Consider the following 23,682-nt stretch of genomic DNA (forward strand, 5'->3'; position numbering starts at 1 on the left):
CCCCTACTACACCACCATACCACCCCCCCCCCATACTGTACCACCCTCCGTTTTTTTTATTGTAAATGCTTATTGGCTAAAAGGACTACAAAAAGGACAACCAGAGTCAATACACTGCACCTAATACAGAAGAGAAGAAACTAAACAACTACATAACTACAGCAGATAATACAAGCTAATACTAAAGAAATGCACACGCAACACTACACCCGCTAACGCAACATGCAACACTTCAAATAAGAATCGCGTTCGTACCTTCCACGACACATGCGATCCCCTGAGGGGCCCACCAAGCGCAGAACTCAACCAGGGTGCCCGCGAAGACCGTGTGCTCCCTCTCCAAAGACACCCGCGTGCGCACATAAACACGGAAGACAGGCGTTGCCGCGTCTCATGGATGGCCAACTTGGCCAGGCCCAGTAGAGGACACACTAGGAGATCCTCTGCACTCCCTGACCCGCGCCGCAGCTGGTGACCATAGATCAGCAGCATTGGGCTGAAGTGCAGCCAGAACTTGAGCAGCAGCCCCTGCAGATACGCGAAGAGGGGCTGCAACCTCTCGCACTCCACGTACACGTGGTACACCGTCTCCTCCCGGCCGCAAAAGTGACAGGCGGCCAGGGTGTTGGTGAACTGGCTCAGAAATCAGTCCCATGGCACTGCCCGGTGCAGCACCCTCCACCCCAGGTCCCCGATGTACAGCGGGAGAACTCCTGCATAGAGAGACCTCCACCGGGGACCACCCTCCACCGCCCGCCAGCAACACGGACAGCCACAGCTTGTCCAGCCGGCGGACCAAGGTGAGGAAGTGAAAGGTGTGTAGGAGCAGCCCATACAAGAAACGCCTCGGCCCCTCGCGGAACGGCACCGTCGGCATGTCATCCAGGTGGCTCAGGTTGTGCTGCGCTGCCTCCTGTGAGAGACGCCGGGCCCTGGGCCTGACCAGCAACTCCGGCGGAGCGGGATCCGGCACAGCCGGGACCCCCCCCCGGCACCTCCCCCCAGGTGCCCGCTGCGACAGGAGCGGGAGTGGCCACACGCACGCCGCACGACACCGTTCCCCACACCCGCATCAGATCCCAGTAGAACCTGGGCAGCTCCCACAGTGCGGCATGGCCAACGGCCGCTGCCTGGAGACACAACCCCTCCTGGAGGCAGCATCCCTGGAGGAGGAGATTGGTGGCCAGCACTTGCCACCATGGGGAGTGCTAATATACAGGTAACTCTGCAGTGCCCAGAGTTGGAGGGCCGCCAGCTGGGTGCACACTCACACCAGCGACTGACCCCCCTCCGCCATCGGCAGACGCAGGACCGCCGCAGAGACCCACTGCCTCCGGCCACCCCAGTAGAAGTCCATCAACCTCCTCTGGGTGGTAGCGACAAAGATGTTGAGTGGCACCAGCTTGGCCAGCAGGTACCACAGCATGGAGGCCACCAGCTGGTTGATGACCAGTGCCCAGCCCCAGTACGAAATCACCTGGAGCAGACTCGACCAGCGCCCCAACCGGGCGGGACTCTCACCCCCAACTCCTGCCAGTTCGTTGGCCAGGACCCCTTGGCGGGAGACAAGTAGATCCCCAGGTAGAGGAGGTGCGTGGTGCTCCATTCAAAGGACCGCAACTCCCCCGGCAGGGAGTCCACCTGTCATGGACTAAACAACAGACCTAAACATTTCGCCCAGCTGACCCTGGCGGAGGATGTGGCGAAGTAGACCCACTGACACGTACCACCCTCCTACACTACCGTACCTCCCTCCTACACAACCGTACCTCCCTCCTACACTACTGCACCTGCCTCCTACACGACGGTGCCTCCCTCCTACATGACCGTCCCTCCGTCCTACACTACCCTACCTCCCTCCTACACTACCATATCCCCCTCTTACACTAACTTACCTCCCTCCAACACTACCATACCTCCATCATGCACTACCATACCTCCCTCCAACACGACCGTACCTCCTTCCTACACTACCGTACCTCCCTCCTACACTAACGTACCTCCTTCCTACACTACTGTGCATCCCCCCTACACTACCGTGCATTCCCCCTACACTACCGTACCTCCCTCCTACGCTACGGTGCCTCACTCCTCCACTACTGTTGCACCCACTACACTACAGCGCCTCTCTCCTATGCTACCGTACCTCCCTCTTACACTCCCATGCCTGCCTCCTACACTACCATACCTCCCTCCGACACTACCATACCCCCTCCTACACTACCGTACCTCCCTCCTACACTACCGTGCCTTCCATCTACACTACCGTACCTCCCTCGTACACTTCCGTACCTCCCTCCTACATTACCATACCACCAACTATGCTAGCGCGCCTCCCTCCTACACTATCGTACCTCCTCCTCCACTACCATGCCTCCCTCCTACACTACCGTACCTCCCCCTACACAACCGTACCTCTCTGCTGCACAACCGTGCCTCCCACCTTCACGACTGCGCCTCCCTCCTAAACTACCGTACCTCCCTCCTGCGCTACCGTGCCTCCCTCCTACACTACCATACCTCCCTCCTGTAATACCGTGCCTCCCTCCTACACTTCCGTGCACCCCTCCTACACTACCGTACCATCTCGTACAAGACCGGAACTCCCTCCTACACTACCATAACTCCCTCCTACACTACCGTAGCCTCCTCCTACACTACTGTGCCTCCCTCCTACACTACCGTACCTCCCTCCTGCACTACCGTACCTCCCTCCTGCACAACCGTGCCTCCCTCCTATACTACCATGCCTCCCTCCTGTAATACCATGCCTCCCTCCTACACTTCCATGCACCCCTCCTACACTACCGTACCATCTCCTACACGACCGGAATTCCCTCCTACACTACCTTACCTCCCTCCTGCACTACCGTACCTCCCTGCTGCACAACCATGCCTCCCACCTACACTACCATACCTCCCTCCTGCACTACCACGCTTCCCTCTTACACTACCATACCTCTCTCCTACGCTACCATACCTCCCTCCTACACTACCATACCTCCCTCCTGCAATACCGTGCCCCCCTCCTGCACTACCGTGCCTTCCTCCTACACAATCGTAATTCCCTCCTACACTTCCGTGCATCCCTCCTACACTACCGTACCATCTCCTACACAACCAGAACTCCCTCCTACACTACCGTGCCTCCCTCTGACACTACCGTACCTCCCTCCTACACTACCGCACCTCCCTCTGACACTACTGTACCCCCTACACTACCGTACCTCCCTCCTACACCACCATACACCCCCTACATTACCGTACACCCCTCCTACACTACCGTGCCTCCCTCCTACACTACTGCACCCCCCTCCTACACTACCGTACCTCCCTCCTACACTACTGCACCTCCCTCCTGCACTACCGTGCCTCCCTGCTGCACAACCGTGCCTCCCACCTACACTACCATACCTCCCTCCTGCACTACCACGCTTCCCTCCTACACTACCATACCTCTCTCCTACACCACCGTACCTCCCTCCTACACAACCATGCCTCCCTCCCACACTACTGTACCCCCCTTCTACACTACCGTATCTCCCTCCTCCACTACTGTACCTCCCTCCAACACTACCATACCCCCCTCCAACACTACCGTACCCCCCTCCTTCACTACCGTACCTCCCTCCTACACTACCATACCTCCCTCCTGCACTACCACGCTTCCCACCTACACTACCATACCTCCCTCCTGCACTACCACGCTTCCCTCCCACACTACCATACCTATCTCCTACACCACCGTACCTCCCTCCTACACAACCATGCCTCCCTCCCACACTACTGTACCCCCTTCTACACTACCGTATCTCCCTCCTCCACTACTGTACCTCCCTCCAACACTACCGTACCCCCCTCCTTCACTACCGTACCTCCCTCCTACACTACCATGCCTCCCTCCTATTCTACCGTACCTCATTCGTTCACTACCGTACCTCCCTCTACACTACCATACCTCCCTCCTACACTACAGTGTCTCCCTCCTACACTACCGTACCTCCCTGCTACACTACTGTGCCTCCCTCCTCCACTACCATTGCTCCCTCCTACACTACCGTACCTCTTACACTACCATACCTCTCTCCTACACTACTGTACCCCCCTCCTACTCTACCGTGCCTTCCTCCTACACTACCGTACCTCCCTCCTGCACTACCGTGCCTCCCTCCAGTTTGCATAGACTTTTTTTTCATTTTCACTTAATTTTATTAATTTCACGTTTTATGCACAGAATTTATTAAATCCTGTCAGGGTACTTTCATGCTATTGAACATTAAGTATATTCTTTGATCAAATAGCTATAATCATGTTTACTCATTTCTTTTTCAATCTTTTTATTAGTTTTCAAATTAATACAGATTGATATATAGCATCAATATTTATACATGTAATACAAAGAGATCAGGATAACAATCATAGCATAGGTAATCATAAAGAACAATAAAATATAAAAAAAATCTGTAGATCCAACGATCTCTTAGTAAATGAATATAATATGAAAGAAAGGAAAGAAAAAGATTTATTATATAAATTTAAAAAAACCAAATCAATAAGAAAAATTGTAAACAATATAAACTAAACAAAAAAATTTTTTAAAAAAAACAGACAACAAAAAAGAAAAAAAAACTGGGCTAAAATTTCTCAGTAGAAACAGAGCAATATTATGTCGTCAAGTCCGTTCCTCCAAGTTGGAAAGTTATTGAAAGGGGATCTACATCATGTGAAAATATTGAATAAATGGACTCCAAATATCTTCAAATTTAAGCGAAGGATCGACAGTACCACTCCCAATTTTTTCCAAGTTTAAACATGATATAGTTTGAGAAAACCATTGAAAAGTAGTAGGGGGTATTGGATCCTTAGTTTGCATAGACTTTAGCAATTCTTTGAAATGTCCCACCTGGAGGACTGGTTGGAGAAGCAAAAGCTTGTGGCATCCAGGGGAAGTGCTAAACTAGATCCAAAGTTATCTGAGTGGCAGGCAACCATGGGGGTTAATGTAAGGCGTAGGCTGCTTGTGTGGTCCCCATTCTCGCTTTCGCACTCCAGGCAGGGTAGGTACAAAGGACATTTGCAAGGATGGAGGATTGGTTATACAGAACAGAAGAGGTTGAGAGGAGATTTAACTCTCTCTGGAGCGTTGGTGGCTAAGGGGAGACCTGAGAGAAGCTTATATGATTACAAGAAGCCTAGGTAGGGTAGACAGTCAGAATCTTTCTCCCAGTGTAGAAATGTCAAGTACTAGAGGACACGCATTTAAGGTGAAAGGGGGAACGTTTAAAGGAGATGTGCGGGGTAAGTTTTTTCCACAGAGAGTGGTGGGTGACTGGAACAGGCTGCCAGGGGTGGTGGTGGAAGCAGATACAATAGTGGTGATCAAGAGGCTGTTAGACACATGAATATGGATCATGCACAGGCAGAAGAGCTTAACTCGACATCGTGTTCGGTGCAGCCATTGTAGTCGAAGGGGCTGTTCCTGCGCTGTTCTGTTCCATGCTCCATGTTCTGTGTTAACTGAGATGGATAAAACTTCAAGAGACCTAAGACTGAAGAGGAAATATCTATTTCCCTGAGTACAGCAGTCTGCAATTTGGAGCATGGGGTTAAAGTAACTTCTGGAATAATTAAGGGCCAGTTAATGTTTTTAGTTTCACCTTGCAGATGGTGGAACGCAGCGCAGTAAATGAATGTTGGGGCTTGAAATCCTCACCATGGGTCCTTCCTGTCAGCACATGGCAGGTCAGGAAGTGACTTGTGCTCCCACTGAAAAAAGACACAACTAAAATCCTGTCCACCACCTACAAGGCTCAAGTCAGGAGTGTGATGGACTACGCTCCACTTGCCTGGATGAGTGCAGCTTCAATAACATTCAAGAAGCTCGACACCACACAGGACGGATCAGCCTGCTTGATGGACACCCCATCCACAACCATTCACTCACTCCACCACTGACACACAGTAGCAGCAGTTTGTACCATCTACAGGACACACTGCAGCAACTCACCGAGACTCCTTAGGCAGCACCTTCCTAACCCATGACCTCTACCAGCTAGAACGAGGGCAGCAAAAACATGGGGAACACCACCACCTGGAAGTTACCCTCCAAGCCACACACCATCCTGACTTGGAAATATATCATCGTTCCTTCATCATCAGTGGGTCAAAATCCTGGAACTCCCTCCAATACAACATTATGGGAAGGAGTTTCAGGATTTTGACCCAACGACAGTGAAGGAACCTCAAGGACTGCAGCAGTTCAAGAAGGTAGCTCACCCCCACCTTCTCAAGAGCAACTACGATGGACAATTAAATGCTGGCTCAGCCTGTGAAGCCCACATTCCTTGAATGTAGATAAGAACAAAATAAGCTGGATATCAGCAATGTTGCAAAATCTCACCTCATTCTGTTAGGGGAGGGAATCTGTCATCCTTACCTTGTCTGGCCCATACGTGATGTCTGATCCACCAATGTTGTTGACTCTTAGTTGAAAAGCTCAAGTGAGTCACTCTGATCGGGGCCAATTGGGGTGTAACATCAAATGTCAGAAATATCCAGACCCACACTCCAGGAGCAAATAAAGAATAAAATAAATCCACACATGGTCCTGATCACACAAGCTACCAGCTCTGTTGAAAAGGAGGGTAAGGGGATTTTTACATTTAATGGAGCAGCTGGTATCTCTCAGTCTATCGGTTACATTTCAGCCTTAAGGGAGCTGAGACAGTTCACAGCATGGGGCTGAAAACCTGCCTTTGGGTCAAAGCTGCTCGCTGCCATCAACGCAATCTCCCTGTGTGTATCTGTGCTTCAGTGGGTTGGCTTCTGGACACCAGCTTTTGATGAGTGGTGTAGACGATCTATTGAACTGTCATTTAAACAGCTAAAGTAGAAATGAGATAGAAAGAGTCTGAAGGAAAGCAATGTCCAATAAATGTGGATCTGTCCTTTGGTTAACAGAGAGTCACATTGTGAATATAAAAGTAGAAACATAAAGTCATAGAGTCATACAGTCATGCAGCATGGAAATGGGTCCTTCGGCCCAACTGGTCTATGCTGACCAAGATTCCAATCTAAGCTCTTACCATTTGCCTGCGTTAGGCCCCTATCCCTCTAAAGCTTTCCTATCCATGTACCTGTACAAACATCTTTTAAATGTTGTTATTGTACCTGCCTCAACCACTTTCTCTGGCAGTTCATTCCATGTGCGGACCAGCCTATGTGTGAAGAAGTTGCTCCTCCAGCCCCTTTTAAGTCTTCCCCTTCTCACCCTACATCTATGCCCTCTGGTTTTTGATTCCCTTTCCCTGGAAAAAAGACTGTGTGCATCGACCCTATCTATGCCCCTCATGATTTTATACACCTCTATAAAGTCACCCCTCAGTCTCCTATGCTCCAAGGAATTAAGTCCTATCTGCCCAACCTCTTCCTATAACTCAAGACAACAAGTTCCTGACAACATTCTCATAAATCTTCTTTGAACTCTTTCCAGATTAATGACATCTTTCCTATAACAGGGTAACCAAAACTGAACACAATACTCCAGGTGCGGCCTCACCAACATCTTGTACAACTGCAACATAGCATCCCAACTTCTATACTCAGTGCCCTGACTGATGAAGGCCAGCATGCCAAACACCTTCTTCACCACCCTGTCTACCTTTGACAACACTTTCAGGGAACCATGTACTTGTAGTCCTCGGTCCCTCTGTTCTACAACGCTTCCCAAGGTCCCACCATTCACTGTACTTACAGGTGGCACGGTAGTGTCGCGGTTAGCGTAACACTATTGCAGCGCCAATGATCAGGGTTCGATTCCCGTCGCTGTCTGTAAGGAGTTTGTACTTTCTCGCCGTGTCTGCATGAGTTTCCTCCAGGTGCTCCAGTTTCCTCCCACATTCCAAAGACCTACAGGCAGGTTAACATGGGTTTAAGTGGGTGGCGCGGACTTGTTAGGCCGGAAGGGCCTGTTACTGTGCTGTATAAATAAAGAAAGTCCTATCCTGGTTTGACTTCCCAAAATGTAACACCTCATACCTATCTGAATTGAATGCCATTTGCCATTCCTCGGCCCACTTACCTAGCAGGTCAAGAACCACCTGTAATTTTTGATAACCTTCTTCACTGTCTATGATACCTCCTATTTTAGTGACATCTGCAAACTTACTAACCATGTCCTGTACATTCTCATCCAATTCATTTATATAAATGATGAACAACAATGGGCCCAGCACTGATCCCTGTGGCCCCTCATTCCTCCTTCTACATTCAATAAGATTATGGACAACCTTTTAGCTCAGAGCCACTTTCCTGCATCCCTTGATTCCCTTAATATCAGTAATCTCCTCCAAAGATTCTTTAGTTTCAATGTGAAATTAAAATCTTCAGAAACTGACCAATACCTAGAGGCTCTTGCTTTGTCCTGATGATGTTGCAGGGTTTATCTTGCTGCAAGTCTGAATGGCGTTGTCTCTCACTCCAGCACTGAGCTTAAGGCTCCCATCCTCATATTCAGATCCTCCCTCCCTCTCTGCCACATAACCTCCTACAACCTTTTGACCCAATGAAATCCCTGCACTCCTCCAAGTCTTGAATGAACCAGATTCCCATCACCAGACTCTTAACAGCAGTTGCCAGTGCTCTAACTTCAGGATTTCCTTCCCTGAGCCTCTCTGCTCTTCTCCCTAAAACCTATTCCCACAGCCAGGCTTTCCTTGACATTTGTCTAGAGTCAGACTTTGTCTGATAACACTGCTGAGCCACATATTTTGGTGACTATTGTTGTCCTGCTACCGCGCTCAGTGCTAGACCTGTCTCGGTGAGAATGGGCTGGCCCTTTAGTTGCAAGGATTTGAGAGCACGTTGCACTACAAGAGATAATCAACCAAGACTGCAGAAGTGCTGCTTTGACAGATGGACGATTGTGATCTCAGATCTTCCTGTGGTGCTTTACTGTCAACAAAAATATTTGGAGGTGAGGCGATGTGGTTACATAGTCAATATGCACCCCGCAGGGCCCCTCAGCCAACAGTGTGATAAGATAAGATAAGATAAGATAAGATAAGATAAGATAAGATAAGATAAGATAAGATGAGATATCTTTATTGGTCACATGTACATCGAAACACACAGTGAAATGTATCTTTTGCATAGAATGTTCTGGGGAGAGCCCGCAAGTGTTGCCACGCTTCCAGCGCCAACATAGCCTGCCCACAACTTCCTAACCCATACGTCTTTGGAATATGGAAGGAAACCAGAGCACCCAGAGGAAACCCATACAGACACGGGGAGAACGTACAAACTCCTTACAGACAGCAGCCGGAATTGAACCCGGGTCGCTGGCGCTGTAATAGCATTGTGCTAACTGCTACACTACATGGCCACATCGTCTGCTTTTAGGTTTTGGTTGAGGTATAAATGTTGGTCAGGACCTGGGGAGATCTCTCCCACTCTTCTTCAAATAGTGCTGAGTGATCTTTTGGTACCAGGAACCTACACCAATCAAAAAGAACAAGGGTAGCACCACCACCTATGGGTTCCCTTTCATCCCACCCAGGAAATATATCTTCAGTCTTTCACTGAGTCTAAATCCTGGAACTCTGCCCCCCAACAGAACTGAGGGAGCACCTTCACCAGAAGGATCGCAGCAGTTCAAGGAGGCAGCTCACCTCCTACTTCTCAAGGGGCAATTAGGGATGGGCAATAAATGCTGACTTTGTCAGTGACTGCATGAATGAATAAAAGGTTATTCCACGTCCACCTGAGTGGACAGTTGGTATGAGCTGAATGTCCCATCAGAAAGGTGCCATCTCCGGCACTAGCTCAGTACTCCCCAGGAGTGACATTGTGGTGCATTGCTCCACTCCTTGGACTCACCCGTGGGAGCTCTCCTGGCCGTGGCTATCATCAGTGCTGTGAGGATCATTGCTGCTGTATCCAAGGAAGGGCAGATGCAGATAATACTCCCTATCCGTCACCAGCAGCAAAACCTCCTAGTCATTCATGGGATCTTGCTGAACATCGTGGTGGCCTCCTTTCCCTATGTAACAGCTGTGATAGCATTCTAGAAGAAACTCTTTGACCTGAATTGAGGTTCTACATTGAGAAACACTGACCTGAATCTGACTTGGTGTTGCTTACAAGCCAAAGTGCCTTACAGCTTTAAAGTAACAGGCAATATGAGGAGCATGGAGGGTTGACTTGGAACCAAATCTCCTGGTGCCAGGCTTTCCGCAGGGGTCTTGTTCCTGTTGTTGGTGCCGTGCCGTGTCATCTCCCAGAGCCTTGATTGCAATTCTGTCCAAGGGATTGCTCTGCTCCCTACTGAGTCACTGAGAAAGAAGACTGTACAGATTCCTTACTCTAACCCAGTCAACGAGCCAAAAGAAATTTCACAGAGAGAAATGTTACAAAAGGTCTCAACGAGGTTAATATTGAGAACTGCCCCTCTATTCTGAGCAATGTTCCAGTACAGAAGAGCTTGGAGAACATTACACAATTGTAGCTGCTCGCGCCAAGTACATCTGGACGAGCTGATGGGATCAACAGGCTCAAAGGATCTGACTTGTAAACCCGACAGTGGCCCTTCTTCCACGTCACTGTGTCTGAGCCATGCTGAGGGTGACCATTCGATGTGATCATGGCTGATCCATACTGGCCTCAACTCTTCTTCTGTGCCAATTGTCCACAACCCTCAATTCCTCACATGTTTATCTATCTCCATCTTAAATATGGTCTTGCCTCCACCATGCTCAGGGGCAGAGAATCCCAGAGATTCACTGCCTCTGAGAGAAGAAATTTCTACACAACTTAGTTTTAAATGATTGGCCCCTTATTTTGTAGCTATGTCCTCATGTTCGTGACTCTCCTACCAGTGAAAAGATCTCGACATCTACCCTGTAAAGCCCCCATAGGATATTACATTTGAATCAGGTCACTCCTCAATCCTCTAAACTCCAAGGAATACAGATCCAAACTGACTATCTTTCTTGATAGGACAACCCTCTCATCCCAGGAATTATCCTGGTGAATCTCCTTCAGATTGTCTCCAACGTTACTGTATCTATTTTAGGTAAGGGGACCAAAACTGTGCACAGTCTTCCAGGAGAGGCTTCACCAACACAACTCTAACAAAACCTCTCCATTCCTAAACTTCAACTCTTTTGCAATAAAGGCCAAAATGCTGTTTTTATCTTCTTAATTACTTGTTGTACCTGCCTGCTAACTTTTGTGATTGATGTACTAGGCCACCTAGATCCCTCTGAACTTCACTCATTTGCAGTCTCTCTCCATTTAGTTAATAATCTGCCTTTTGATTCCTCTTACCGAAGTACATGACCTCAGACTTTCCCAAACTAAACTCCATTTGCCAGGTTTTCGCCCAATCACTCAATCTGTATCCCACTGCAGAATCATAATATCTTTATCACAGCTAGCCCTTCCACCTATTTTTGTATCATTGGCAAGCCTTGAAACCTTACATTTCGTTCCTTTCTCCAGGTTATTAATGTAAATAGTAAACAACAGAGGGCCAAGACCAATCCATGAGGTACTCCATTAGTTACGTCCATCTAATCTGAAAAGGACCCATTTATTCCAAACTTCTCCAATACCTTGAGCTCTCAATTTATGCACCAGCCTCTTATATGGCACCTTGTCAAATGCATTTTGGAAATCTAAGTACACTACATCTACCGGCTCAACTCTCCATGTCACATCATCAAAAAATTCAAGAAAATTTGTCAAATGTTTTACCTTTCATAAAACCATATTGACTTGTTGACTATACACATGACCACTGTGTTACGGTGGGGGGGGGGGGGGGGGGGGGGGGTGGGGGAGCTGCGTTCCTAGAAAATGGTCCGTATCGTGATTTTCTGTAACGTGAAGCTACATCATCTGTACATGCATCAAGAAACACAAGATGAAAAAATAACTGTTGTGCTAATTTATTTACCTTTTTCACATAAATTCCATGGGAGAGAATGTTTTCCTGTATCTCAAAATTTTGGGTAGTGGTTTGTGAATTCTGAGAGGGGAAGTTTCCGTAACCCGAACAGTCATAATACTGCAACCACCCGTATTCAGCTTTCCTAAATGATTAGTTATTTCTTATTTGACTCTAGCATCTTCCCAACAATAGACATCAAACTAACTGGCCTATAGTTCCCCACCTTCTGTCTTCCTCCCTTTTTTATCAAGGGAATCACATTAGTTGTTTTCTAATCTTCTGGTACCCTCCTGAAATTTAGTGAATTCTGAAACATTCCAACCAATGGATTCACTTTCTCTGCAGCCACTTCCTTTAAGACCCTTGGGTGCAGTCCATCGGGTCCTGGTCATTTATCCAGCATCATTTGGCCCCATGAGTTTCTCTAATACTTTACCTCTTGCCATTGGGATTTTTTCAAGTTCCTCCCTGTGAAGACTAATGCAAGAAACTGATTTTAATATATGTGCCATTTCTTTGCTTCCTGTTATTAATTCACCTGCCTCATTCTCTAGATGTCCCACATCTTCCTTACCCAACTTCTTCCAATTTATATATTCATAGAAACTCTAACTGTTTGATTTGATACTACACATGTTTTCTCTCAAGATCAATTTTCTCCCTTCTGATGAGCTTTTAGCTTTTCACAGCTGGATCCTAAAAACTCCCAGTTCTCTGGCCTACCACCAGCACTTGCCACTTTGTAAGCTGTATTTTTCAATTTAACATTATGCTTGACCTTTGTTAACAACAGATTGTGCCTCTTTCTCATGGAATCCCTATTTCTAATTGTGATAAATTCCTGCCTAGTGTTACGGACCAGCTGCTTGAATATTTGCCTCTACTCATCTACCAACCTGTCTCTTGGTTTACCTTCTCAGACAACTCCATCTTCATACATTTATAAATGCCCTCAAGTTGAAGACACTGGTTTTCATCCTGTAGCGTTCACCCTCAAACTGCAGCTGGACTTCTATCATATTGTGGTCATCACCTCCTCGGGGGATCTTTAACCACAAGATCTGTTATTACTCCTTCCTCATTACAAATGACAAGATCTAAAACAGCCTGTTCTCAGGTAGGTTCTGAAAATATAATGCCCTAAGGAGCAATCCCTGACACACTCCATAAATTTTTCTTCTACTGTACCTTAGCCAGGTTGGTTTGTCCAATCAATACGTAGATTAAAATGTCTCATGATAATTGCAGTTTCCTTCAGACATGCCCTAGATATTTCCCTATTTATGCTCAGCCCTATCGAGAGGTCACATTTTGGGGGCCAGAGGTTACTTCCACCCATGTCTTCTTTCCCCTGCTATTTATGATTTCAACCCAAACTGATTCTACATTACCTTGCAATGTAACTGCACTGTGTAGTGTATTGACCTGTACAATCAGTTTGCAAGACAAGTTTTTCACTGTACCTCGGTACAAGTGACAATAATAAACCAATATCAATACCACCTCTATATCATAACTCAACACCACTCTGATTCCTTCCTTGATTAACAAGGCCACCCCAACTCCTTCCCTTTTGGCCTGTCCTTTTGGGTCATTGCATAACCTGGAATACTGAGCACCCAGTCCTGGTCACCCTGCAAACACACCTCTGTAACAGCTATTAGATCATTCTCACATGTTGCTCTCTGTGCTGTCGATTCACCTATCTTATTGCAAATGCTACATGCATTCAAATAAAGACCATTATGCTTTGATGTTAACAGTTTTTGCTAACTCTGGATTTGCTTTGAGCTGCATATTTTTGTTTATATTTTGTGCCCCAGCCTGTCACACTGTGCTTGTCAATGTTTCCCTCGCTGTCCTGTGCCACTGCGCTCTCACTTCCTTTTGACTTATTAAGCATACCATTCTTGTTGACCTTCAGGAAAGACAAGGAAGGAAACAGATGTATCTTTTCAGGTCAAAGACTGCTTGTTAAGAAACGTTAACTGTTTCTCCCTCCACAGATGCTGACCTGCTGAGTGTTCCCAGTATTTTCTGTTTGTATTTTGGATTTCCAGCATTTTATTGATTTTCAACTTCCATTACTCAGAGGGATGGGGTGGCTGGAATTCTCCTTATTGAAAGGAGGTGTTCAAAATGATACTGGCTTTTGACAGGGTGGATGTGGGAGTGACAGGGGTAACCAGATTTAGTCATGGAGTTGTAGGGTTGTACAGCACTAAAGCAGACCCTTTGGCCCACCACATCCATGTCAACCTTTCTGCCCATCTTCACTAACCCCAGTTGCTCCAATAGGTCCGTATCCTTGACTTCCTCATTGGGAGACCACAGTCAGTACAGATCAGTGATAACATCCCCTCCTCACTGACTATCAACACAGGTGCACCTCAAGGATGCGTGCTTAACCCACTGCTCCAGTCTCTCTACACTCATGACTGTGTGGCTAAGCACAGCTCAAACACCATCTATAAATTGGCAGATGACACTGCTGTTGTCGGTAAAATCTCCAGATGGCAACAGGGAGGCATACAGGAGTGAGATAGATCAGCTGGTTGAGTGTGTCGCAACAACAACCTCACACTCAATGTCACCAAGACCAGAATTGATTGTGGACTTCAGGAAGGGAAAGTAGGGAGAACACTCACCAGTCCTCATGAGAGGTTAGCAGTGGAAAGGGAGAGCAGCTTAAGTTCCTGGTGTCAACATCTCCAAGGATCTGTTCTGGGCCCAACACATTGATGCAATCACAAAGAAGGCACGCCAGCTGCTCTACTTCATTCAGAGTTTGAGGAGATTTGGTACGTCACCAAAGTCTCTGTAAGTTTCTATAGATTGTACAGTGAGAGAATTCTGACTGGTTGTATCACAGCCTGGTATGGAGGCTCCAATACACAGGATCGCAAGATGCTGCAGAGGGTTGTAGACTCAGCCAGCTCCATCACAAGCACAACCCTCCCCGCCATCAGGGATGCCTTCAAGAAGCGGTGCCTCAAGAAGAACGCATCTATCATGAGGAACCTCACCATCCGGGACATGCCCTCTTCTCGTTACTACTGTCAGGAGGAGGTACAGGAGCCTAAAGACCCACACCTCAACCACTCAGGAACAGCTTCTTCCCTCCACCATTAGATTTCTGAATGATCCATGAACACATGAACACTACCTCATTATTCCTTTATTTTGCCCTATTCTTTTTTTGTAATTTATAGTAACTTTGTGTCTTTGCACTGTACTGTTGCCAGCAAAAACAACAAATTTCACGTCATATAAGACAGTGATATTAAACCTGATTCTGATTCTGTATCTTCCTCTGCCTTGTCTATTCAAGCTCCTGCCTAAACTGCCTCTTAAACATCATGATTTATATCTGATTCCACCACGCTCCTCTGGCAGCATGTTCCGGATATCAACCACTCTCTGTGTAAAAAAACTTGCTCCTCATAGAACATAGAACATTACAGCACAGGAACAGGCCCTTCGGCCCATGATGTCTGTGCCGAGCATGATGCCAAATTAAATTAATCCCTCCTGCCTGCACCTGATCCATATCCCTCCGTTCCCTGCGTATTCATGCGCCTATCTAAAAGCCCCTTGAATGTCACTATCGTATCTGCTTCCACCACCACCCCTGGCGACACATTCCAGGCAGCTTCCACCCTCTATGCAAATGACTTGCCCCACACATCCCCTTTAAACTTTTCCCTGCTCATCTTTAGTTATGCCCTCTAGTATTCGTATTTCCTCCCCGGAATAAGATTCTGGTCCAGCCTATCTATGCCTCTCATAATTTTATAGATCCCCTTTAAAAACCCCCTCCTCTCACCTTAAACTCTTTGTTTTTTATACTCCTACCATAGGAAAAAAGATTCTGATTATCTACACCTCATCTAGCTTATTAAGATAATCGGTAAAACTCGAGAGATTCTAGAGGAATATATTTTAATGCAGCAAGCTATTATCTGGTACACACTGCCAAAAGGGTGATAGCAGCAAATTTAATAACTGTGGTCAACATAGAATTGGGTAGATACTGCAAAAGGAAGTGAATGCTGAACAATGAAAAACATGCTGGGGAAAGGGGATGAATTAGGCAACATGGGTTGATCAACCTCCATCAAAAAACAAGGTGCTGGAGGAACTCGGCAGGTCAGGCAGCACCTCTGGGGTGAAATGGACGGTCGACGTTTCGGGTCGAGACCCTTCATCCTGGCTGAAAGATAGTTGGTAGGGTGATGCTAAATGCAAACTAGAGGAACAGCACCTCACATTCCGCCTGGGTAGTCTACATCCCGACAGCATGAACGTTGAATTCTCCAACTTCAGGTGAACTGCCCCCCCCCCTTTGTCCTTTTTCTCTCTCCTCCTGATCTACCCAGTTCCTCCACACCCACCCCGGCCCCCATCACCCTGTTCCTTTCCCCTCCCCCACCCTCTCCATCTGCCCATCACCCCCACACTCCTCCCACTGGGTCCCCTCCCCCCCCCACTGTTCCCATCTGCCCTCCCCACCTCCCTCCCATGATTCCATGCTCCACCTTCCCCTCCTATCAGATTCCACCATCTGCAGCCCTCTGTCACCTCCACCTCCCACCTCCCAGCCTCTGTCGCTATTCCCACTCTCCCCTCCTCCATCCACCCATCACCCCTCCTCACCTATCACTTGCCACCCCTTCCCTTCACCTCTTTATACTAGCTATCTCCCTTCCACTCTTTCGGTCCAGATGCAGTTTCAGCACAAAACGTCCTGTCCAATTCCCTCCACAGATGCTGCCTGACCCACTGAATTCCTCCAGCAGTTTGTTTTTTGCTCCAGATTCCAGCATCTGCAGTCTCTTGTGTCTCTAATAACCTCCATCCCTGAGTCAAAAGTGGGAAAATTGGAAGTAGCGATATTTTTAATTGCTCCACAATTGACAGCTAAAGGAGGAGCCCTTCTTGTCAAGCTCCTGTCAGTCTCACGTTGCCCAGTGGAAACATACAAGGGCCGTGGAACTTGTCAATCAGCAGCGTTTATTACAGAGCTGATTAAGGACGGTTCTCCTCTCCCTGAGCGACGATTGATGGCACATTGCCTTGCTCTTTGTTGTCAAGTGGACGGCTCCCCAGCCTGATCAAAGGCCAGGAAGGGAAACACAGATGGAGTCAGCTCAGGGAGAATCCCTGTCACGCGGTGCCTGCCTTTTGATTACACATATCCAAGTGGGGACACCTCCCCAGAAAGCCACCAGCTGGCAAAGGCAATGAAAATAAATAGACTATCCTCACCTCATCCAGAGCTCATTTCATTACTGCACTTTTTATGTATTTCATATCTGCTAGTTTCAGGTCCTTGATTAGAATGTGTGGGGATTCCCTTATTTCTCACTTAAAATTCTGATTTTAATAAAATTGAAGTGTTGGCTTGAAATAAAATTTAAAGAGGCGCCCTGGGTTGCCTATGTTCAGTGGAAGCTTCCTGTGTCTAAGCCATATGCTGTGGGTTCAAGTTCCTTGACCACAGATTTCATGCTGACATTGGCACTTACTCCCGTCAGTACTGTGCTCTGTTGCCCAAGGGAGACATTAATCGCTGGGTTCTTTCCCTGTTCATTCAGGAGCTAAAGGTCTTGTGTTGTTATCTGATGACCAGCAACAACTTTTCCTGGTCCCCTTCTCTGCACAGCATTACCAAAAGTAGCTGTTGACAGAATCTTGATCTGTGTAAAATGACTACAATTCTCATATGTACAATGGTAGCGATTCAGCCACAGGCTCCCTTCAGCCAGCTGGCCTGGTGATCACAGTGAGGGGATGCAAAAGGAACTGGAGTAACTGGGAATAAAGAAAACTAGGAGGGAAGTGTAGGAGCGATGCTTGCAATTAAAGGCCATGTGCCCCTGGTCAAATATCACACGTCATATTGTCAAAAGAAAGAAGTCAGTCTTTCGTTATTGAATTTCTTCGAACTCTGAATGGGGAATTTGCAAGCCTTCTGGCAATTAACCCCTGGTTGACTTGAAGATGGGCTCCATAACAATGCGATTTTAAGTCTTTAAATCGAGTTTATTCTTGTGTGCACAAGTATGGTGAGGTACAGGTACAATGAAAATCTTGCTTGCAGCAGCATCTCAGGCACGTAGGTACAGATAATACACAGAATATAAATTATACATAAAATTACACCACATAGTGAAAAAAAGACTGTGCAAAAGCAAGATCTTAGTGCAAAAAAAAGCAAAGACACAATCACAGACAAGTCCATGGTAGTGCAAGAGGTGGTCTGTTGTGTTCCATTGATAGGGTAGGATTGGGTTGTGCAGATGGGTTCAAGAACCTTAAAGGAACCTACCATCTTAAACCTTGCTGCAGTTGATTTGCAGGGTTACACATTTCACATCATCTGGTATAAAGCCATTTGTTTCATTATAAAACTGTCAAGAGCAACCTGTATCATGACATAATTTTAGCTTATCATTAAATTTGTAATTTGGTTTATTAGTGTGAGTACAGTGAAAAACTTTGTTTCCATACAGATCATTTCATTACAACAGTGCATTGAGGTGGTACAAGGGAAAGCAATAACAGAATGCAGAATAAAGTGTTACAGTTACGGAGAAAGTGCAGGTAGACATTAACGTGCAAGGCCATAATGAAGTAGATTGTGAGGTCAAGAGTTCATCTTATCGTTCAATAGTCGTATAACAGCAGGATAGAAGCTGTCCTTGAACCTGTTGTACGAACTTCCAGGCTTTTGTATCTTCTGCCCGATGGGAGGGTGGAGAAGAGAGCATGTCCGGGCTGGGTGGGGTCTTTGATTATGTTGGCTGCTTTGCCGAGGCAGCGAGAAATGTCGACATGGAGGGTTTTCGTCATGTGCTGAGCTGTGACCACAACTCTCCACAGTTTCTTGCGGTCTTGGGCAGAGCAGTTGCCATACCAAGCTGTGATACATTGGGGTAGCAGGTCGCTATTTGGGGGTCTATGATCATGGCATAGTGGTTAAGTTTCTAGCCCCAAGATCCAGAGACCTGGGTTCAAATCCCACCCTGGCAGCTGTGCAGGTCACCCAGTCTGACCTATATGTAACTCCAGACCCACCAACCTGGTTCACTCTCTCATAGCCAACAAGCCACTCAGTTCAAGGGCAATTAGGGATGGGCAATAAATGCCGCCAATGCCTGTGATACCCATGTGCTAAAAGCAAACTAATAAATTAAGAAAGAACTTAGAGGGTGCATTTTCCACGTCACCATAGCAACTATACTTCAAAAGTATTTCTGCAGAGATCTTCAGGATTGGTAAAGATAAAACCATTTCTAAATTGTGGAATCAAGGCCCTGTTAATTCAGGGGTGAAATCATTACATAATCTCTGTGTCACAGCATTCTGACAACAGTAAGTCCTGGCTGAAGTGTTACTAACCAGGCTGTATCTTCTGGTATCATTAAACTGACAGAGATGTCAGATAACTTTCCTCCCGCACAGCTGATAACATCCCAATGAAAGGGTTGGTGGAGATAAAAGATTTATCTCCTGCTCTTTATCTCCGGTGTAAGTGATGACTCAGGCACTACCCACAGGATTTCATTCCAGCCTGCAAATCCTTCTGGATACATCTTCTTCCAGCTGAATCCCTTGATTTGGTTGCAACTTGTAGCTCACTCCCAGGTATTTGTTATTCTCTATGTAAACATCCGAACCCCTCGATTAGATTCCACTCTGTAACTCACTCCAAGGTATCTGTTATTCTATGTATAAACGTCCAAACCCCTCAATTAGATTCCATTCTGTAATTCATTCCCAGGTATCCATTATTCTGTATATAACCTCCCGAAACCCCTTAAATATATTGCAGTCTGTATCTCACTTCTGGATATCTGTTACTCTATATACAAACTGCTTGATTCAATTCTAGTCTATAACACACTCCTAAGTATCTGTTATTCTCTCTATAAAGCCCCTGAATCCCTTGATTAAATTCCAGCCACTATCTCATTCCTGAGTATCCATAATTCTCCAAATAAAGCCACTGAACTCCTGAATTAGATTCCAGTTTGTAACTCCTGGGTATCTGTTATTCTACATATGAACTTCCAGAAGCTCTCAATTAGATCCCAGCCTCTAACTCACTCCCAGTGACCTGTTATTCAATCTGTGAACCATTCACCCCTCCACAAGCTTACAGCTCCATTTTACGGTTTGCCAGTCTGGACCACAAAGGATGGTGTGATCCAAGTTGTGCAGCTGCTGGGTTAAAGAGTTTGTTGAATGCAGGTAGGTCTGCGATGTTCTGCACCTCCTCAAACAGCTTGCCAGCCGCAACCTCCCCTCATTGCCCCCCCGCCCCCATCCCCTGAGTGTGAGCATGAGCAATACGGTTCAATCCCAGGAACCGAGGAAGAGGAGGTGGTCAGAGGGCTCCTGTGACGATTGGTGTGGTCAAGCTGAGCTGCACACCACAGGTTTCGGCGCACAGACTGCTCCGTACTGGGGCACAGTAAGCTGACTCTCCAGTACGAGAGAGCAAGGTACGAGATCCTCAGGTTGAGCAACCTGCACCCCAAGCAGTGCCTGACTGCTTGCTGAGAAGCTTGGCTCTGTCCTGACCTCCCTCAGGTGTCTTTATAGGTCAGTGCAGGGCCAAAGGTTGCATGCTTTTACTGCCCTTGTCCTCCTAGCTGGTAGAAGTCATGAGTTTGAAAGCTGAGGAGTCTTGGTGGATCGCTGCAGTGCATCCTGTAGATGGTACAAACTGCTGCTACTGGCATCAGTGGTAAGTGAATGGTTGCAGATGGAGGTGCCCATCAAGCGGGCTGCTATGTCCTGTATGGTGTTGAGCTTCTTGACTGTTGTTGAAGCTGCACTCATCCAGGCAAGCGGAGAGTGTCCCATCACACTTGAGCCCTTGTAGATGGTGGACAAGATTTGAGGAGTTAGGAGGTGAGTTACTTGCTGTAGGATTCCTAGCCTCTGACCTGCTCTTGTAGCTACATTGTGTATGAGGCTACTCCGGTTCAGTTTCTGGTTAGGGGTACCCCCCAGGATGTTGACAGTGGGGGATTCAGGACGGTAATGCCATTGAATGTCGGGGGGTAATAGCTGGGTTTTCTCTTGTTGCATATCGTCATCACCTGGTACTTATGTGGTGTGAGTGTTACTTCCCACCTATCAGCCCAGGCCTGGATATTGTCCAAGTCTTGAGCAACACACAAAACAAAAATGCTGGAGGAACTCAGCAGGTCAGGCGGCCTCGATGGAGGGAAGTGAACAGTCGATGTTTCGGGCCGAGACCCGTCATCGGGACTGGAAAGGAAGTGGGCAGAAGCCGGAATAAAAGAGCTTTGGGAGGGGGAGGAGCACTAGCTGGCGGGTGATAGGTGAATTCAGGCGACAGGGGAAGGTAGGTAGGTGGGGGAGGGGGCGGGAAGTGGGAATGATGTGAGAAGCTGGGAAGTGATAGGTGGGAGGCAAAGGGTTGAAGAAGATGGAGTCTGATAGGAGAGGACAGTAGACCATGGAATAAAGAGGAGGTGGGGAACCAGAGGGAGCAAGGTGTGGGTGATGGGCAGGTCATGAGGGCAGGGGATGGGAAAGAGAAGGGATAAAGGGGCCAGAGGGATAAGGGATAAAGGGGCCAGAGGGATAAGGGAAGACAATGGTGGGGGGTGGGGGGAACAGAGGGGAGTGGTTACTGGAAGTTAGAGAAATCAACATTGGTGCCGTCAGGTTGGAGACTACCAAGGGGGAATATGTTGTTCCTCTAATCTGCATCTAGCCTCAACTTGGCAGTAGAGGAGGCCACGGACAGACATGTCAGTGTGGGAATGGGAAGTGGAATTGAAGTGGGTGGTCACTGGGAGATCCTGCCTGTTATGGCGGATGGAGCGAAGGGGCTCGACGAAGCAGTTCCCCAATCTGTGTCGGGTCTTACCAATGTAGAGGAAGCCACACCGGGAGCACCAGATGCAATAAATGACACTGGTGGATTCACATGTAAAGGACTGTCTCACCTGAAAAGACTGTTCAGGGTCCTGAATGGTGGTGAGGAAGGAGGTGTAGGGGGAGGTGTAACACTTAGCGGGACTGCAGGTATAAGTGCCTGGAGGGGGATTGGTGGGGAGGGACGAGCAGACAAGGGAGTCACAGAGAAAGCGATCCCTGCAGAAAGCAGAGAGGGGAGGGGAGGGGAAGATGTGCCTGGTGGTGGGACCCATTGGAGATGGTGGATGTTTTGGAGAATGATGAGTTAGATGCGGTGGCTCATGGGGTGGTTGGTGAGGATGAGGGGAACCCTGTCCCAGTTATGTCGGGGGGAGGGATGGGGTGAGGGCAGACGTGCGGGAAATGGAGGAGGTGTGAGTGAGGGCTGCATTTATAGCAATGGAGGGAAAAGCCCATTTTCTGAAGAAAGAGGACATCTCGGATGTCCTGGAATGGAAAGCCTCATCATGAGAACAGATGCAGCGACGACAGAGGAACTGCGAGAAGGAAATCCAACATGTTTTGTTGATTTTATCTTTCGTCTGTTGCTGTCACTGAGGTTTTGGCATCTGAGGAGGGAAGATCAGAGATCCTGGGGAACTGTCTTGAAGGAACGCTAGGAGATTCTCCCCAGGTCTCCTGGCCAAAATTTACACGGCATACTTAGTATTCCAATGGGATCCCAACACCAGGCACATCTTTTCCTCCCGTCCCCCCTCCATAGGGTTCACTTTCTCTGTGACTCTGTGACTCCCTTGTGCGCTCGTCCCTCCCCACCGATTGCCCTCCAGGCACTTATGCCTGCAACTGCGCTAAGTGTTATACCTGCCCCTACACCTCCTCCCTCGCCACCATTCAGGGCCCTAAACAGTCCTTCCAGGTGAGGCAGTCCTTCACATGTGAATCCACCGGTGTCATCCATCAAGTGTAGCCTCCTCTACATCAGTGAGACCCGACACAGATTGGGGGATTGTTTCATCGAGCACCTTCGCTCCATCCGCCATAACAGCCAGGATCTCCCAGTGACCACCCACTTCAATTCCACTTCCCATTCCCACATTGACATGTCTGTCCATGGCCTCCCCTACTGCCAAGTTGAGGCAAGACGCAAATTAGAGGGACGTCACCTCATATTCCCCATTGGTAGTCTCCAACCCGACGGCATCAACATCGATTTCTCTAACTTCCAGTAACCACTCCCCTCTGTCCCCCCCCCTTTGTTTTCCCTTATCCCTCTGGCCCCTTTACCCCTTCTCTTACCCCTCCCTGCCCTCAACGACCTGCCCATCACCCACACCTTCCTCCCCCTGGTTCCCCACCTCCTTCCCTTTATTCCAGGGTCTATTATCTTCTCCTATCAGATTCCATCAGCCCTTTGCCTCTTCCACCTATCACCTCCCAGCTTCTCACATCATTCCCACTCTCCCCCTCTCCCACCCACCTACCTTCCCCCCTCACCTGGATTCACCTATCACCTGCCAGCTTGTGCTCCTCCCTCTCCCCCAACCCCCACCCTTTTATTCTGGCTCTTGCCTTCTTTCTTTCCAGTCCTGATGAAGGGTCTCGTCCCGAAATGTTGACTGTTCATTTCCCTCCATGGATGCTGCCTGACCCGCTGAGTTCCTCCAGCATTTTATTTTCGTATGTTGCTCCAGATGTCCAGAATCTGCAGTCTCTCTTGTGTCTCTTTGCCCAAGTCTTGCTGCACTTGGACTGCTTCATTATCTGAGGAGTTGCAAATGGTGCTGAACATTGTGCAATCATCAGCT

The sequence above is a fragment of the Pristis pectinata genome, chromosome 3 (genome assembly GCF_009764475.1).
Source record: "Pristis pectinata isolate sPriPec2 chromosome 3, sPriPec2.1.pri, whole genome shotgun sequence".
In the NCBI taxonomy this organism is placed as follows: Eukaryota; Metazoa; Chordata; class Chondrichthyes; order Rhinopristiformes; family Pristidae; genus Pristis; species Pristis pectinata.